Below are 17,731 nucleotides of genomic sequence, written 5' to 3' on the forward strand. Positions count from 1 at the left end.
AGATGGCAGTTATAAGAGTCGAGGGGCATGAAACGGAAGCAGCGGTTGGGAAGGGAATGAGACAGGGTTGTAGCCTGTCCCCGATGTTATTCAACCTGTATATTGAGCAAGCAGTAAAGGAAACAAAAGAAAAATTCTGGGTAGGTATTAAAATCCATGGAGAGGAAATAAAAATGTTGAGGTTCGCCGATGACATTGTAATTCTGTCAGAGACAGCAAAGGACATGGAAGAGCAGTTGAACGGAATGGACAGTGGTTTGAAAGGAGGATATAAGATAAACATCAACAAAAGCAAAACGAGGATAATGGAATGTAGTCGAGTTAACTCGGGTGATGCTGAGGGAATTAGATTAGGAAATGAGACACTTAAAGTAGTAAAGGAGTTTTGCTATTTGGGGAGCAAAATAACTGATGATGATCGAAGTAGAGAGGACATAAAATGTAGACTGGCAATGGCTAGGAAAGCATTTCTGAAGAAGAGAAATTTGTTAACATCGAGTATAGATTTAAGTGTCAGGAAGTCGTTTCTGAAAGTATTTGTATGGGGTGTAGCGATGTATGGAAGTGAAACATGGACGATTAATAGTTTGGACAAGAAGAGAATAGAAGCTTTTGAAATGCTGAAGATAAGATGGGTAGATCACATAACTAATGAGGAGGTGTTGAATAGAATTGGGGAGGAGTTTGTGGCACAACTTGACAAGAAGAAGGGATCGGTTGGTAGGACATGTTCTGAGGCATCAAGGAATCACAAATTTAGCATTGGTGGGCAGCGTGGTGGGTAAAAATCGTAGAGGGAGACCAATAGATGAATACACTAAACAGATTCAGAAGGATGTAGGCTGCAGTAGGTACTGGGAGATGAAGAAGCTTGCACAGGATAGAGTAGCATGGAGAGCTGCATCAAACCAGTCTCAGGACTGAAGACAACAACAACAACAACAACAAAATTACTGTCTTGTGTTTGGTATATTTTTCTGTATGGTGAATAAGATTACCTAAACACTCTACAAATAGATTGGCATCACTTCAGGAATGCCTTTAACACATATGTCCATAACATCAGGCACAGTATATCTTAACCCTAGCTTGTCACTTATATGTATTGAGGAACCCCCATAACCTTCATTGGGTCTGCAGTAACTTGTAATTAAATTAAAACATGGTGGTACATACAGTTTTATCTCTTCTTCTCTTAACCAGTTTTCCTTAATACATAATACTATTCTATTGTTTCCATTCAATACAACACCAAGTTCATCAGTTTTATATTTTAGAGTTATAATATTTATGTGCATTAATAATATTGATTTTTCACAGCAAGAGGGAAGATGCGTGATGTCTTGGGCCCAGCTGGATGCACACATGGTGCTTTGCCTTTCACTGGTCCTCATGTTTGGTGTGGTGATGGTGTTATGTTTCGGTAGCGGCTGGACTTCCTTGTGGCAGGCCATAAAAAATAATTACTCCTCTGTGGTATTTTTTTGGTTCTGTTTGAGGCTCAGGTGGCAGACTTTTTTATTTCACTTCCTGCATAATTTATCTGGCATGGGGGATTTGATATAGGCCTACTTGATAACACCTTAGTGTGGGATGGCTGGTTTGATGCACTAGATAACACTTCACTATGGAATGGAGATGATCCAATACTTACTGAGGTTTCTGTCTTCTTATCTGCTAATTGAGGTGATATTTTTGTTGTCTGTTTAGTTTAGTTTAGTTTAGTTTATTGAGCACCCGTTTTATCATGTACAATGATATGGGATTTGTCATATGTTACATACAGAAAAAATATGAATAACAACATATTATGTAAAAACCATCAGTGAACAATCTGAATTAAATATATGGGCAAAACAATTATAGCTTACATGATATAAATTTGTAACAATATATGACACAAATAAGTTACATATATTCTGTTATAATGGACAGCAGATTAATTAATTTTTGTGTGTACATAAAAAGAGTCTACCCCACGACACAAGTTTGTATATGAGTAACTTATAAGATATGTGAAGGCACGCTATCTTTCTGAAGAATTCATATATTCACTAACACTGTAAAAACTATTACTGATTAACATTCTTTTGAGTTCACTTTTAAAACTGCTCAGCTGCTGAATCATTTTTATTTTTAAGGGAAGAGCACTATAGAGAATTTTTGGGTGGTATATTGCACTCTTGTTGTATTGGGCTTTCTTATGCACTTCTCTGTTTCTCAAGGTTCTTGTTTGTCTCACATGTTACATAGTTTATGTGGGCAGGCTGAATGGAGGCACTTGATAACACTTTGGCGTAGGATGGAGGTGGTGATACAATACTCACTGTGGTTTCCTTCCTCTTTTCTACCAGTGACTGCAGTGGAACTGCTACAGTTGTTGTTGACACCATTTCTGCTTCTGTTGCTTGTGCTGCTGCTGTTATTGGTCTTGTTGCTTGAGATGTTGCTGGTTTTGCTGGTGCTGCAGTTGTTACTGAATTTGATCGTGATGCTGTAGCAATTTGTGGTTCTGTAGCTGCTTTAGTTGTTGTCTCCAAGACAGATTCAATTCCTGCATGGTTGCTTTCAGTAATGTATTGGTAGTTCATTACAATGGCTGGTACTGACTCATAGATACCCTGTTTTTCATATGTTTCTAACGTTTCGTAAATTGCTTTGCACAGAGATGACTTGCCTCTTCTATTCAGGTGCATGCCATGTTTTGTAAAGTTGCATCTATCCAGGAAATCGACTGATAGAAATCTTATGTTTGGGTAAACTTTACACACTGTTGGTATCTGTTTATTTGCTTCCTTAATTTCGGAGATTACACATGAAGCGGATATGAGGTCATGCCTATGTGTTATACCAATAACAGTTACTTTTTGGTTTTCTATCTAACGGAGGGCACTTTTGAGACTGATAATAGCGATTGCTAACTCGTTACAATACACGTCATTTCCTCCTCCAATTAATACAACATGACGATTTTTGTTGTCTTGTTTGTCCAGTAAAACGTCCCTAATAATTTCCCGCATTGGTGCTCCTGGCTTCACACGACCGCATACTTTCAGAACGTAATGGTTTCGTAGTACGTCCACCAGTCTGCGTCCGTGGCTATCTGAGTAGATATTTAACTAAGTGAGATTTCCTGAAGATTTCTTATTTATTCGTGGAGACAAATATTTCACTTGGGCACAGATTTTCGCTTCGCTGGTACGCATTTTCTGTTGAAATTCATCGATCTCTGCGTGTTTTCTATGTGAGGCATGTCTTTGTAGTTCATTAGTTAATGAACTTATTATTATTATTATTGCTTCTTCCAGTTCGCTTTTATATTTTAATATATCAGGATGTAGGTCTTCTTGTGTTAAGGCGTCATATTTACGTTTTAAAATGCCGATCTCAGTTAGCAACGTTGCAATCACTTCACTTTCGCATTCTGCACTGATCAGTTTTTTTTTTTTTTTTTTTTTTTTCAATGTCGTATACGTAACATTCCCGACACGTCCAGAAAATTGTTTCGGATTAGCACTTGCACACCTGTAATGGTGTAAAGTTTTGCATTTAACACACATAATAGCTTTCGCCGCCCACTTGTTGCAGTAGCACTTGTCTGAGTATCCTGACTTGCAGAAGTTAAAGCCATATATTCTGCTTCTGTCATCAAGAGAACTATTGCTGGTTGTTTTCTACTATTCCATGAAATTGCTGCACCTTGTGACATAAATAAAAAGCCAGTGGTTGATTTCCTATATCCTATGTCCCCAGCCCAGTCAGCATCAGTGTAGCCTGTGATGTCATGATCTTGTTTGGAAACTTGTAGCTTGAAGTCTTTAGTTGCCTTTATATACCTTAGGATTCGCTTTACAGCTTGCCAGTGGGATATTCCAAGGTTATTATTAAACTGACTCACAACTCCAATTGCGCACTATAGATCAGGCCAAGTACCTAGTTGTGCATAAATTAAGCCACCTATGGCTTCTTTATATGGGACTTTCTTCATGGCATCTCTTTCTCTCTCTGTTTTTGGGCTCATTTCATGAGTTAATACTTGGTAATTGTCAAGCGAAGTGGATGCTGGATTACAGTCTTCCATGTCGGCGTGATGGAGTTCTCTGAACCCATTATCAATGGTTTGTACTCATTAGGCAGCCCAGCTAACATGAAACATCCTACCCACTCGTCTTTCACTTCAACCGTAAGATCATTCAATTAATTTGACATTGAAATTATTCTCGACACATATTCTTCCACAGACGAACAGTTCTCTAATCGTGTTGTTAAAAGCGTTCTCAACAAGCCCATTCTTCGATAAAGTCCTGAATCCTTGTAAGTTTGTTTTAATTTATACCACACTTCTTTTTCAGATGACGTACTCTGCAGATGCACATAAATAGCAGGATCAACTGATAAGATTATTTTGGCCCTTGTGGTGCATATCTTAACTTCATTTTGCTAAATATGGGGATTAATGATATTGGCCTGTTTTTTAGATCCTTTCCTGTATACTGGTTTTACTACACTCATTTTTAATGGGTCTGGATAGGTGTTTTCCCTAATACAGTAGTTAATGAGATGGTTAATAGGTTTAATTAATTCTTTGTGGCACTTATGAACTAGGGCACTAGATATCTTATCCCGTCCAGCTGAGCGCTTGACATTAATGTGCAGATTATTCTACTTATTTCATGTTCACTCACAGTTCTGAATTCAAAGTTTGTGCATTGGGGTGAGCAAATGTTTATCTTGCTGTTTTGGTCAACAGATTGAGTTGGAATGCTACATGGAGTGATGAAATATTTATTAAAAATGTCACAGATTGTTCTTAGATCTTCTATTAACTTTCTCTCATGCAATATGCTTATTTCTTTTGTATTCACATTTGATGGTGCTTTCCGGTATTGACTGATGAGCTTCCAAGATGCTTTCCTCACATTGTCAGATTTAATGACTGTATCACTGTGCACCTTTTCCTTGAAATTCGAAAGCTCTACCTTAAACATTTTCTTGGCTTTACAATACTTTTCCTTAAGGATGATATCTTATTTTGATTAATAAAGAAAGAAGAGGTCACGAACATTCTGCTTGAGTTTAATCAAACTACTTGGTAGTTTCAGCTTTGGTTCCTTTCTATGTATTAGAGTCCTGAATGAGATTTTCACTCTGCAGCGGAGTGTGCGCTGATATGAAACTTCCTGGCAGATTAAAACTGTGTGCCCGACCGAGACTCGAACTCGGGACCTTTGCCTTTCGCGGGCAAGTGCTCTACCAACTGAGCTACCGAAGCACGACTCACGCCCGGTACCCACAGCTTTACTTCTGCCAGTACCTCGTCTCATACCTTCCAAACTTTACAGAAGCTCTCCTGCGAACCAAGCAGAACTAGCACTCCTGAAAGAAAGGATATTGCGGAGACATGGCTTAGCCACAGCCTGGGGGATGTTTCCAGAATGAGATTTTCACTCTGCAGCGGAGTGTGCGCTGATATGAAACTTCCTGGCAGATTAAAACTGTGTGCCCGACCGAGACTCGAACTCGGGACCTTCGCCTTTCGCGGGCAAGTGCTCTACCAACTGAGCTACCGAAGCACGACTCACACCCGGTACCCACAGCTTTACTTCTGCCAGTACCTCGTCTCCTACCTTCCAAACTTTACAGAAGCTCTCCTGCGAACCTTGCAGAACTAGCAGTTTTAATCTGCCAGGAAGTTTCATATCAGCGCACACTCCGCTGCAGAGTGAAAATCTCATTCTGGAAACATCCCCCAGGCTGTGGCTAAGCTGTGTCTCCGCTATATCCTTTCTTTCAGGAGTGCTAGTTCTGCAAGGTTCCCAGGAGAGCTTCTGTAAAGTTTGGAAGATAGGAGACGAGATACTGGCAGAAGTAAATCTGTGAGTACCGGGCGTGAGTCGTGCTTCGGTAGCTCAGTTGGTAGAGCACTTGCCCGCGAAAGGCAAAGGTCCCGAGTTCGAGTCTCGGTCGGGCACACAGTTTTAATCTGCCAGGAAGTTTCATATCAGCGCACACTCCGCTGCAGAGTGAAAATCTCATTCTGGAAACATCCCGCAGGCTGTGGCTAAGCCGTGTCTCCGCTATCCTTTCTTTCAGGAGTGCTAGTTCTGCAAGGTTTGCAGGAGAGCTTCTGTAAAGTTTGGAAGGTAGGAGACGAGATACTGGAAGAAGTAAATCTGTGAGTACCGGGCGTGAGTCGTGCTTCGGTAGCTCAGTTGGTAGAGCACTTGCCCGCGAAAGGCAAAGGTCCCGAGTTCGAGTCTTGGTCGGGCACACAGTTTTAATCTGCCAGGAAGTTTCATATTAGAGTCCTTTTTACATCTTTAACTGGGCAACAATGATTAAAATGTCTCAAAACTGTTTCATAGAATTGATCCCATTCCTTATGTGTGCCTTTTACCTCATAAACACAGTTCCACTCCTCCTGGCCTAGTTTTTGTTTAAGGCGATTTGTATTGTGACTGTTCAAGATTCGTTTCTGTTCAGTGATATTTGTTGCTTCGGCTGTGTTTACACCCATGCACTCAACAGACTGACAATAGAGGTCAGAGTAGTGAAATTCTATATTTCTGTGACCAACACTGTTAGCAGCAAGTTTACTGATTATCACATAATCTATCCTGCTAGAGGTGTAGTTTGTCACTCTTGTATCAGTGTCCATTATGTTTACAAGGTTATATGAATTCAGTATATCTGTCTCAAGCTAGGCATGTTGTGAGAGTTTGCATTAATATTCAAAATCCCCAAGTATAGAAAGATTACTATGGCCACTTAAACTAATTACTGATATGAAACATTAACACCCATGTGGTGGGTGATAAATTCCTATTACTTTGTGCTTTGTATAAGTACTACCCTCTCCCTTCAATTTAAGAGCAATTCCAGTAATTTCTAGATTTCATTCACTACTGTGTTTATCCAGGAATGACATTTTAGTAGTAATTAGTGTTTCTTGGACAAAAATAGCCATCCCAACACCTTTATGTAGCTGTCTACAGTAGCTGTCGGCGAGAATACAACACTCTAATGTACAAAATTTTAATTGCTCAGCTTTAAGACCATGTTCAGTAATCACAATGACATGGGAGGAGGGGGGGGGGGGGGGGGGGTGTCTGTAATGTTCTATCACAAAAACTTGTAAAACGTCTTGTTTATTTCTGAGGTACTGAATATTTATGTGCATTAGTTTCAGGGCTTGTTTCCTATCTGCTACACTACTATATTGTTCCGACCAGCTTGGCTGTCGCGAAAAGCCTTGTCTTCAGTAACAAGCACATTATTCCTTTCGTTCCATATTAGTTCTTCGGTTGAGGTGTGAGACTGAGGGCTAATTTGTTCATTAACTACGTGTGCAAATTTGGATCTTCCCTTTTTGTTCATGTGAAGACCGTGCGTTGTAAAAGAAGACCTATCAAACATGTTTACAACAGCTAGTTTAACATTAGAAACTTTGTACTAAATCTTTTGTTATTAATTTTATCAATTTCCGTACACACACGACCACTCAGGTAAACCGTGTCTCTTGCAATAATCAATTACAATAACATTTGTGCTGATTGGAAGAAATAACAGTCTTAGTAATTCTTCAAAATTGCGACTGCATTATTGCAGTATATGTCGTTAGATCCAGCACAAATCACAATTGAATCATTTCTAACGTGTTTCTCACTTACGACAGGTCCAGTAACGTCCTTGACATGTGTATCAGGTTTAACGATGATCGTTTCGTTCTGTGTCGGATTTATTTTTAGTAATTCTTGGGCTAGTTCCTTACTGTGGCTATCACCAAAGATTTCTATTTTCCTTCTGTTCACTTTACTTAACTTACAATCGCTAATTACACTAGGCACTTCACTTACGTTTCTTGAACGAGAATGTGCATTTGGCTTGGGAGCACAGTGAGTTTGTTTGCCATTTTGGTTGTAGTTATTAGATAGGTCGGCGAATTTGTTCATGTGCACTGGTATTGAGAAAGATGCACCGGTTTTCACATCTTAGCACGTTGTCTTACCTCGCCATTGCTGCGCAGACCATTCAGAATTACCGGTACTGTTTGAGACAACTAAATTTTCTGCTTGCAGAATACGAGAATAACGGGCGTCGACTTACACGGGCCGGCCGGAGTGGCCGTGCGGTTTTAGGCGCTGCAGTCAGGAACCGAGCAACCGCTACGGCCGCAGGTTCGAATCCTGCCTCGGGCATGGATGTGTGTGATGTCCTTAGGTTCGTTAGGTTTAATTAGTTCTAAGTTCTAGGCGACTGATGACCTCAGAAGTTAAGTCACATAGTGCTCAGAGCCATTTGACTTACACGGATGTATTTCGTATTTCGCGTGCAGTTTTTTCACTTCATCCTGCAGGAGTCCAATAATTGTAATATAAGAAAGGTTTTCCGTCTTGATACCGTCGATCGTCCTTGCTGCTTCACATGCACACGTTTCTAGACCATTAATGGACGCTGCTTTTTGTTTATAGTCTACACATAATCACATGGTCGCGTAGTTATCATCACTCCTCACTGAGGGGTCAAACTTTCTGCAGCGAAAATGAAATCTTTGATTACCCTGATCACAGACGAAGCCACTTTTCACAATTTTCGCGCACTTTTTGCAATATTGACACTTTATAACATTATTTTCGCGGACCTCTACATTCAAAACTTCAGTAGCTGACGCCATCTTCAATTTATCCCACGCTTATATGTGATCTGAGGCTTTCCCAGCGAATGTGCTGTATCCAAGGTTCGCGGGTGTCCAGCCGGATCCGATCGTCGAAGTTCCACGATATTTCGGCGAATAACAGTTCCGCCATCATCAGGTGGTGCTGATGGAATGACCTATTTGCGCTGTGTCCGTGATATTTATGTCCGCGGGGTCCCGAGTCGTACCCCAGCGCGGTAGCCATGGCCATTCGACCCTAGTAGAACACTGCATTGAAACCGGACACACAGCGAAATTCGAAGAGACAAAAATCCTGATGGCCACAAGTGCCTACTGGAACAGTATCTACAAGGAAGCCATAGAATTGCGTGTAACAGATAACCTCATCAACAGGGACACCGGGTTTCAACTTAGCAAGGCCTGGAAACCATTATTAAACACAATCAAAGAGCAATGGCGTGAGTTGACGCGATATCTTTCCGCCACGGCGGACGGAGTTGAACTGCGCCTACCATCGGACGTGGCTGCAGCTACCCCCACCCCTCCCACCACGCGGCGCCCCGCCGGCCGTCCGCGCCGGGGTACGTCTCGGGACCCCATGGACACAGCGCAGACAGATAATTCCATCAGCACCACCTGATGATGGCGGAACGGTTATTCGCTGAAATATCGTGGAACTTCGACGATCGGATCCGGCTGGACACCCGAGAACCTTGGATATATCCCACGCTTCTTTTGCAGATGACGTGCTCTGCAGATGAACATAAATAGCAGGATCAACTGATAAGATTATTTTGGCCCTTGCGGTGCATATCTTAACTTCATCTTTGATCTCGCCCGTTATACACTGTCACAATTGTTCGTGCTGTAAATAAGTTTTCATTGAAAATTGCCATGTATTGTAATTTTCACTTCCTTTCAGTTTTTCAATTAGCGGCAAGTTAGCATTGACTGAACTCATTATATCTGCGTTCTGTATCTGCGTCTTGTGACAAAACAACGTAGTTTTTATTCGCTTCAAATAAACCGCGGGGGGACGTGCCTGGCGCCATAACCTGTTGTTATTCAACTTGAAATAAACACGCGGGTACGGTTTGAAAGTGAACATAAATGCTTTTATTAACACGCACAGAACGAATGTAACACAAGGGTAGACAAGATACAACCATGTTAATAGGTACGTCTATAAAAGCGTCTGTAGCAACTGCGGCAAAGATAAGTATGTAGCGGAGGCATCGAGTCTAAATTCCAACAATTAATGAAACGGATTGTATAAATAATGCTCAGATTTTGTGCTTAACTGAGCACCATTTACTGATAAATGTGCCTTGCCACTAAGTTATAGTTTAGTAGCATACTACTGTAGGGAAAATAAAGACAAAGGTGGAGTAGCAATTTATGTTAAGGATAGTGTAGCATACAAAGCTATAGATATTAAGAAATATTGTATGGAACAACAATTTGAGGCATGTGCAACAAAAATATTAATAAATTCTATACAATGATAGTGTTGGCACCTTCAGGTGGCATAAAAACTTTTCTACATATAATGGAACTCCTGCTGTCAGGGTTACTTGCAAAAGCAAAGGATATTGTAGTTTTAGGTGATTTCAATATAAACTTCATAACAGAATGCACCTTAATCCTGTCACTGTAGATGAAATTCAAAAATCATCAGTCTCTAAAAAGTAAGAATTCTGCAGGGGTTGATAATATTTCTAGCGATTTATTGAAATACCGGTATTCTTGTGTGTGGATAAGGGATATTCTTTGTCATATTTTCAATGTTTCCCTTCAGAAAGATGTTGTTCCCAGTAGACTTAAGTATGCCATTGTGAAGCCCCTGTTCAAAAAGGGCAATAAAACTGAACTAACTATCGACCTATCTCTTTGCTGACGGCTTTCTCTAAAATTCTAGAAAAGATAATACATGTAAGAATTACTGATCATTTCATGAAGAATGGAGTTCTCGGCAAGGCCAAAAATTTGGCTTTCAAAAGGGTCGTTCAACTGAAGACGCAATCTATGCACTTGCAAATGAAGTCCTAGAAACCCCTAATGAAAAAATGCTAGCACCTGGTGTCCTCTTTGATTTGTCTAAAGCATTTGACTGTGTTGATCACCAGATTCTCTTGCAAAAAGCAAAATTAGTAGGAATAAGTGGTGTTACAGGCAATTGGCTACAGTTGTATCTCCAAGACAGAAGACAAAAAGGTGTCATGAATAGCTCAGGTGGAGTGTGTGATGTTTCTTCACATTCTGAATGGAGTTCGATTACATGTGGAGTGCTTCATTTCTTGGGTCAGTATTATCCCTTATTTATATAAATGATCTACCATCATGTACAAGCCTGCCATGTAAATTTACATTATTTGCTGATGATACCACAATTTTTATGAGCAGTAGAACAGATAATGATCTTGAGGAATCCATTACTCACATACTCTCAGATGTGATTAATTGGTTCAAGGTGAATGGTCTCTCATTAAATTCCAGTAAGACCAGCTTTATTCAGTTCTGTACCGAAACAGAAAGAGAGAGAGAGAGAGATATATAAGTGTGACATGTGGTGATTGGCCAATAGAAAGAATGGAAACAAGAAAATTTCTTGGAGTGCACATTGACAAGAAAATGAACTGGCCTTTGCATATTATAGATCTCTGTAAGAGGCTTAGCTCTGCTACATATGCTTTAAGGGTTGTCACTACATGTGTTGAACCCAACACTGCAAAAGTGGCATACTATGGCTATTTTCACTCACTCGTTGAATATGGCATTATTTTTTGAGGCAACCAGCCATTAGCAAGGAAAGTGTTCATTGCTCAGAAGCAAGCTTTAAGAGTTATATGTGGATTCCCCTCAAGAGACTCATGTAGAAATAGCTTTCGAAAACTTAAAATATACACAACTACATGCCAATATATTTTTTCTCTTACGTGTTTTGTCTGTAAAAATATAGAGATATTTCAACCAAACAGTAATTACCATGAGCATAACACATGGGGGAAGAATGACATACACAGTGAACATAGAAATTTGAGCTTGGTGCAAAAGGGTGTCCACTACACTGGAACAAAATGCTTCAATTCTCTTCCTCCTGAAATAAAGATAGAGATTCATAACAAGAGTAAGTTTAAGAAAGCAGTAAAAATATTTCTGCTAGAATAAGCTTTTTAAATAAATAAATAGTAAAATTTTAATATTATATAATACAAGTTGACATAATGCCACTAAGAATGTTATTTAACTTGAGCTCTGTATCTGTGTGTGTTCTGTATCTGTTTTTCTGTAGTGCTCTAATGATTCTAAGAAAATATGTATCATCTTTTTTCTGTATTGCTGCTCAAAGAATTTATTGTATAAATTTTCATATAATTATGTACTCAAATGTCTGTATATGCTATTAGATTATCATATTGTATTTGTAAAAAACTGACTCGTTCCAGGTTCTTGTGAACCCAACATAGTTGGACCTATGGAACACAAAATAAAATAAAATCAAATCTCTACCAGATAGTATTCAGAAAATGTCAGCTTTCTAAATGTACAGATTTTTCTTGTGACTGGCACTCTTCCTTGTAATTGATATGCACATGTTCAACTCTTGAGATATAATGCACGTATCTACCATGTTTTTATATTATTTGATTTTGCATATTTCAGCACTTTTTAAGCATTTTTCATGCATATTTTAAGGTTTTTATGATGTATGTAATCCGGTCTTTAATAATAATAGATTATTGTGCAGTTGAAACAGTCATTGCTGGTTACAAAATTTGAAGATACGGTATTTGGGTTTTTCTGTTCACTGATATTTAAAATCACCTGAGGATCCAATACTCGGTCTAAATTGATTGATAGCAGTTCATGTTGTGTTTGCACTTATGTGGAAAATGTGTGGAACCCCGTCAGATAACAGCTGCATCATTAATGCCATTCGATAACTGACACACACTTTCAAAAGAAGACTGGTATCATTGTTACTTTCAGTTCAAAAACTTCTGTACTTATTTTGTTTTCAGTAATGTATCTTCTTACATATAGTGAATTGTAAACTACAAACTATCACATTAAAAAAAAAAAAAAAAAAAACACACACACATTTGTATATCTAGTACACATGCATGATAAATAGTGCCATTTGGCAATGACCATCACCAGTTATGAAAGGGTACAGTAAGTAGTTCATTGTGATGCTAAGATATTACACTACCATGTCCCAGTTATTTATTTATTTATTTTTATGTTCAATATGTTGTTCAAATTGATTGAAGAATTAAAAACTTGTGCAAAATAAAAAAAGTAGCCATTTTCCTTTTCCACAAGAAAAGTGAAACATTTAATGAAACAATAAGACCAGAAATGGATGTCGCATAGTCTCATTTATTTTCAAGTCTTTTTACAGAGTAAAAATCAGAATAGTGGATTTTCGCCATTTACAAGCTACAGCAGGTCCAGCCTCGCACAGAGTGGGAATGCAGCCATCTGTTACTGTTCAGACTGCTCTCAATAATTAGGAATCGAGATAACAAGATGAATCCAATAGTGTCCAATCACACCTGGGCAGTTATCATTGCGGGATGCCATAGGGTGGTCACCATAGCAGTGTGCAGCCATCTCTACAGGAAAAGTTATGACACAGCTCGTATGAGAACAGTACATTTTTGCTACTCAGCACACTAGTGACTGCACATGTGGCCTTTGCTGTGTGGAATGTTTCCACTATCTTCATGGAGGAAGCTAGTGCAACTGTGTGTATTCACCAACCCACAACACATGGATGTTAAATAGTCAGTGCTGGCTGATCCATGCCCAGTGCAGCACTCACGAGTCCTGTGGCTGAAGTCGTACAATTTGCTATGTCAATATGCACAAGGTGATGATCGTATTGCAATCGTACAACACTGTACAGTCTAATACCTGTTCATTGCTGCATTGACACACTTCTTTCCATTAATTCTACACATGTAGCAGTATGTCTTTTAATGTCATGGTATGACAAACTCTTTTTCACAGAGACTGGGCATTCTGCCGGGTTTGAACCCATTGCCATGGTCTCCTACAAATTCTCTTAATTTGGTTTCATCTGGGACAGTGGTTTACGGCATTATGAAACTATGTCTTCAAATTTCATGTTACTGCAGTATTGAGTTTTAAATCAAAACTTTAACGCAGCATACCAAATGAATTGGAAAAAAGTGCTCTCATAAATATTTATGGTCATACACTATTTACAATTAGAATGTCTGTATAGCTGAACCAGTGAAACTTATTGCCTACATTTATGTTGAATAAATTCTGTGAGATGGTTTCTCCCATAATGCTATTGTGCTGTATAACTAGAAACTGAATTCAGTGGAAACTAACAGTGTACCATGAATGAACACATTTATTGACTTATTTGCATATAAGTCACAAAAGTATTGAGAATTACTGGGTTCTGCTTCATTCTTACTTTGAAGGTAGTGCAGAACAATGGCTTCCAGCCAGACTTGTGTTTTACAGTAACCATTCAATTTATTGGCATGCCAGCACTGGGTTTCATCCTCTCCCTTCTCTCGTCATCTCCAACGCACACGCGTCTGCGCCCACACACACACACACACACACACACACACACACACACACACACACACACACACACACCATAACAGTTATCTACACTTCACATACATATAGCTGAGATGCTGAGTCGCAGATAGGCACATCAAAAACACTTCCACAATTAAAGCTTTCAGCCATTGGCCTTCATCAGCAATACACACACACACACACACACACACACACACACACACACACACACACAAACATGCGCGCAAACATAACTCACACACATGACTGCAGTCTCAGATGGATACCACACTGCAAGCAGCAGCACCAGTGCATGATGTGAGTTTCGACTCGGTGGGGGTAAGGAAGAGGCCAGGGCAGGGATGGGGAGGACTAGTATGGTGGGAATGGCAGACAGAGAAGTGTCATAGGTTAGATGGAGGGCATAGCAGAAGTGGGGGGGGGTGGGGTGGGGGGGGGGGGAGAGGGGAAGTAGTGGAAAAGGAGAGAAATAAAAAGACTGGATCTGGTGGTGGAATGACAGCTTTGTAGTGCTGGAATGGGAACAGGGAAGGGGCTGGATGGGTGAGGACAGTGACTAACGAAGGTTGAGTCCAGGAGGGTTACGGGAATGTAGGATGTATTGCAGGGAAAGTTCCCACCTATGCAGTTCAGAAAAGCTGTTGTTGGTGGGAAGGATCCCGTAACCGTCCTGGTCTCAACCTTCATTAGTCACTGTCTTCACTCATCCAGCTCCTTCCCCGTTCCCTTTTTCAGCACTACACAGCTGTCATTCCACCACCACACCCAGTCTTTTTATTTCTCTCCTTTTCCACTATCCCCCCACCTCTCCTCTGCCCGCTGTCTAACCTGCAGCAGCACCTTACTGTCCACCACCACCCCCACCATACTAGCCCTTCCCCTCCCCGCCCTGGCCTCTTCCTTACCCCCACCCAGTCGCCACTCCTATCGTGCACTGGTGCTGTCTTTCTGTGACATCTTCTCTGCTACATGGTGAGTGGCAACTTTCCTTCTCATAATAATGTTACGTTCCACCCTGGATTTTCCATTGTTTGATTAAACACACAACTCCCATACTTCGTCAAAGTAAGCTGTCTGTGGGTGCGGAGGATAGGGAAAATCTTTCCAATTAGGCAGCTGAACCTGCCCTTTGGGGTCTACCAGCCGTCCATGCCATATGACTTTGTTGGAAAAGATTCAAAGCTGTTAACATTTGTGCTGTTCACAGACTGAACATGCAAAATGGAGGTGGTGTGCATCAAAGGTCCCATTTGCTCAACAAGAAGAAGAAGGTGATTACAATAATGATGATGTCGGTAGAAGTGGTCATTTGTATCATATCAGTTGTCACACAACTTGCCACAGATTTCTCAAGAGTTTTTGGCATGAGGTCATGACCAAACTATTAGGGTACCACAATCCTGTCCTTGTTAACTCCGGAACGCCCTTCTTAGAATAACGAGTTTGCCTGTACTTGTTTCGGTACAGTGTGGAAGAGGAAGATTTACTTAGAATTGTGACCAGTGACTTGTTTCCTAGATTAACACAGAGACTAAATAGCTGTCAAGGGATGTGGAGTTACACTGCTTCAGCAAACAAAGAAATCATGCTACACACTGTCAGCCAGAAAGATTATGGCTTCTGTTTTCTGGGCCACTCATGGAATTTTTTTAACATAATAGGAGAGTCAATTCTGAAGACTCTTGTGAGACATTAAGAAAACTGAGAAGAGCCATTTAAAACAAGTTATGTAGTCTTTTCACTCCTATTTTTACACATCAGTGGCTGGGCCACATACTGCCCAGTGACCAGACAAAAACTGTAGCTCAGTTCAAATGGTGATTTTCAACATCTGGCCTACAACCCAAACTTTGCTCCAGTTTATTTCTGCCTATTCCTACACATGAGAAATTGGCTTGCATTTCAATGATTTGCTCTGCTGGCGGACATCAAGATGCTGTAAAGGACTGGTTCAGTCATCTCAGGTGGCAGAAATTTATGCTGAGGGAATGTCAGTTCTTTAAGAGATATGATAAATCTCTCATGATCAATCAATGGAGTACTTTAGAGTCTTCAGCCAAGCCGTTGAGTCTGTTGTTGTTTCTGCACAATATTTCTTCTTCAGGTGCAGCTTGCTGTGTTGTGTACTCTCACTGCCTGGACTCTAAGTTATTTATAACAATACTCAATTCCCAGCACTTGGCAGTCTGGTTGGACTCCAGGCATCAAGTGCTTGTAACAACACAGCTCACAGTGCATGAAGATGACTGGTTTGAAATATCGTGCTTAAAATGGAATCAACAATTCAGCTGAACACCAGACAGCACACCATTGATATGATAAATGTTTAAATCAGAATGGTGATTATGTAGAGAAGCAATACCATGGCAAATCTTTAAGATTTTTCTGATTAATTTGCTTTAACTAATACAAGATTGTATTTATAGCCTAACAGAGTTTACTTGTGGGATAGCCCTCATAAATGGCTACTGTTTTGTTTTGTGTGGTATTTGTTTCCTACCAGCCATTAAACCGAGACAATATCTTTTATCCAAATAGCTCATTTATATAAATAAATTGCTTGAGATTTTTTAAGTTTTGGAATACTTCTCCAGCCACTGTCAATATAGTTTACTAATTCAATAAATTTGCACATGTAAAAGTTCTTTTGATCTTAGGTCTTGCAACAGCAGTCACTGCCATAGTAAATTTACTTGTTGTTTAAAACTGATTGAGGAAATTCTGTAATGCACCTTGTAGCAGAATCATGTTTTCTTTACATTCATTGGTTGTTTTCTCTAAGATATTGGTAGAGAATTTCATATTAAAGTGGTTTGAAATAAGTGTATGCCAAGACAGTATATTCTGTCTGCAGTTTATTTCTAGCCAAATGAAGCAAAGTCATAAGTCTCAAAATATGTGTGTGCGAATTTGACCTATAGGTCAGGCAAAAATCATTCATTCTGTTTCCAAAAGAACATGCAGCATCCTCTTTATCATGAAATCCTCAGTCCAGACATGCATTTCATTTGATACTCCATATGATCATATTTTAATTAATAGTTGTTGGTGTGTCACTGAATCAAGAGTCATATCTGATCTGGATTAATAACTTTCATTATCAAATCTACGACAGTGACAGCCAAGCATTTCTCATGGCCCAACTCATTCCAATCCTGTCGGTACCTCCTAGAACCTCAATGACTATTCTCCTGCCCATCTCGCAGAGGTTCACGCAGCAAAAGGTCTTTTGACAGGTGCTCACATTAATGTGACTGGACAATGTATAACAGCTCCAGTTTCTCGTTGTATTGAGCTGTTTTCAGTACCAACATAGCAAGGCCTCAAGCATTTCTCGAGGCACATCTCATGTAAATTGTGCTTTATCTTTAGAAAAGGAGAGGAATATGTATACGTGGTAAGCAGATCTGATAAACTTGTGAGTAAACTGGAACTTGCAACAACTGTGCTCCCTTTATTATCTCCAGTGCTATCATAAAATAT

Source organism: Schistocerca serialis, chromosome 8 (genome assembly GCF_023864345.2).
Source record: "Schistocerca serialis cubense isolate TAMUIC-IGC-003099 chromosome 8, iqSchSeri2.2, whole genome shotgun sequence".
NCBI lineage: Eukaryota > Metazoa > Arthropoda > Insecta > Orthoptera > Acrididae > Schistocerca > Schistocerca serialis.